Below are 2,864 nucleotides of genomic sequence, written 5' to 3' on the forward strand. Positions count from 1 at the left end.
GTCCCGTCCCGTCCCGTCCCCGCGGCAGCCAGACGGGGCTCTCCGCCGTGCCGAGGTTTGATTACTCCTGTTTTCCCCTTTATCTGCGCCTGGGAGGTGAGGATGAATGGTTTGGTGGGACGCGCTTCAGCGACGAGGTGCTGGATTACAGTACACACTGCGGGGGATGCATTGATTATTCCTGGGTTGCGCTTTCCCCCTCCCTGGCAGTCCCTAATTACCCGATACAATACGGCACGGTACGGGGGTGTCCATTGTTCCGTTAGTCAAAATTGTAATTGTACGGGGTTTCTCATTATGACTGCGGTACACCTTAAAATTATACTTTTTTTTTTTTTATTTAAAAACCCCACAGTCGGAAGATAAACTGCGTTCCGTGTGGGTATGAGTAGGCTCCCCATAAAAATCTCTGTTTAGCCTGTCAAAGATAAGTTCGTTTTGCGTGCAACAATGTCTAATTTACATTCTCTGTTTCTGAAGCTTAAATCACTGACATTTTTCAGTACGAAAAGTTGAGCGCAACTCCTTTGCTCGTTTCGTGACTAAAATGAGCCTTGCTTGCCTGCTTCAGATGGCAGAGTGATTAGAGACACGGAGCGCATTTTCCCCTGTGGCACTGAAAATAGGAAGAAACTAGGGTTTTGCATAGTCTTAGCTGTTAGAGCGGCGAGCATCAAAAGGTGAGACAGCGACCAGACCTCAATCTGTAAAATCCTAGAGCACACCCGCAGTGGTAAGGTCACAGCCGTTGTGAAGCGAAGGTGCTGCCACTCCCCTCGCTGCCTGAAAGAATGAGGCAGATGTTGGAAAAAACCAGATCTGATCGATTGTTTTCGCAGAATGGCAGGACCCTGCGGAGACCCTCGAGAAGGCTCTGCCGGCAGCGAGGAGCTGCAGGAGTCAGCCGCAGAGAGGGTCGTGCCGTGGGCTCGGTCCGTTCTGCGCACCCCAGGAACGCAAGGTCTGGCCTCAGACTCGCCAGCAGCAAGCATGAGAAAGAACCAAGATTTATTTTTTTCTTGCCTGTAATATTTTAAAATACAGTGAGTTCTGAAACTTGGGGAAACTAACTTCTGACTCCACAGGTAACCTCCAAAGGACGGTGCTTAACAGGGAGGTTTCCCTCCTTCTGTGCCCCACCACCACCACCAGCAACCTCATCTCTGTGTTTTGGTCACCGTATTCTATTACAAACGAATCGGTACGGTTGAGCTCTCATCAAGTACAGGAGCTATTCCCAGAATCTCAATGTATTCTCTTGCACAGTAGGGATAAGGCAGGCAGCGCAAGGGGAACTTGCTTATAAACACAATCTCACGTAGCCTCAGAGCTCTTTGAAACCTTTATCAGGAAAAACCAAGCCAACCTCAGACAACTATTCTGCTTTGAATCGCCGCCGCCTTGCTGGTACATGAAGTCATTCTAATGAAAAAGGCAAAATTAATTCTTGTATAAGGGACATATCACTAGTGTCTCTGTAGAGCTGATAGCTGAGTTTTAATGAAAACCTTAGAACTTCTGCTGAACAGGGTATTGCCTCAAACGGTTCTTGTTCAGGGGAAAACCTGAAGACTACTTCTCAACACTTAACTATATATATTGTAATAAGCACTGTTTCGCTGCATAAATTTAACAGACTGAGTTGATAATCTGACAAAAAGATTAATCCCGAACTCCCAACATAACAGAATTTCCTTTAATATTGGAAGAGACTTTGGAGAGTGTATTTGCAAGCCCAAACGATGCGAATTGTCTTCAGCAGGTTACAGTGAGTAGACCAAAACGAATGTCTTCAGGATCAAATCTGTCATTCCAGTTTTCCTGACTAACGGCTGAAGGTTTGGTGGTGAATTGAAGCGCTTCCCACCCCTCTTGCTACCAATTCTGAACGCTGATCCTCACTTCTTGATCACCAAAACCAGTGGCTTTCAGTTCGTTTGTTTTTCCAGTATTTTTCCGAATACTTTTGAATGGGGATGTGAACTTACACCTCCTGACAGTAGGCTCACTTTTCTCAGCTACTTCTGCTAAGCTCCTGAAAACCAGCCTCCAGTCCCCCAGTACCTCATCAACCGCCAGATGAAAGCCATGGTCTTGGAGCACATCCCGTTTTTCTCAGTATCTAATATAGGCTTGGGATGGATACAAAAGTTCTACCTCTCTGTGTCCTAATAATAATATCTCTTCATCTGACAGCAGATTATTTCTGCAACTGTCACGATTCCTACTTTCCTAGAGCTGTTATTACCTTTATATATTGCATATTATTATACTACGTATTCTTGGGAAGTTGTTCTTCTAGTGATAGCATATGGAGGACCATCAACTGTCAACACAGAAGTTCATGCATTTAGAGTGCTCAGACGTTATCTGACACACATCGTAGATACTGAAATAAGTTTTGGAAACCGTCTAATTATTCCACTTGATACTGGAGAGGGAATGACTAACAAAAAGGAACACTTTCAGGTTTTAATGGTAGCTCGTGAACTCATAAGGGGAGGCAGGCTATCAGAATCTACGGAAGCCATAAATTTGTCAGTCATACAATGGCATTGATCTGAACGTCTCCAGAAAGTTATGAGAAAATCTGGTGTTTATATTACAGAGACCCTAACATTAAATACATTTACTAAACTGTGACAGCACATATTTCTTGTGTGAAAACCTGTATTTCTCGTACAGAAACCTGGTTCGGTAGTGCTCAATATGGATTCTGCAAACGTCTTGAACAGGTGAATAAAGGTGGCTGATTGGATCAATGGGCTGCTCGCGTTTATGCTACCAGACAGAGATACTGGGGTATGTGGTATCAGTAAGCAGTTCTCGGCCAAAGATGAAGTCCTGATCCTGTGGAAACCAGT

This window comes from Pygoscelis adeliae, unplaced genomic scaffold, assembly GCF_000699105.1.
Source record: "Pygoscelis adeliae isolate BGI_AS28 unplaced genomic scaffold, ASM69910v1 Scaffold76, whole genome shotgun sequence".
In the NCBI taxonomy this organism is placed as follows: domain Eukaryota; kingdom Metazoa; phylum Chordata; class Aves; order Sphenisciformes; family Spheniscidae; genus Pygoscelis; species Pygoscelis adeliae.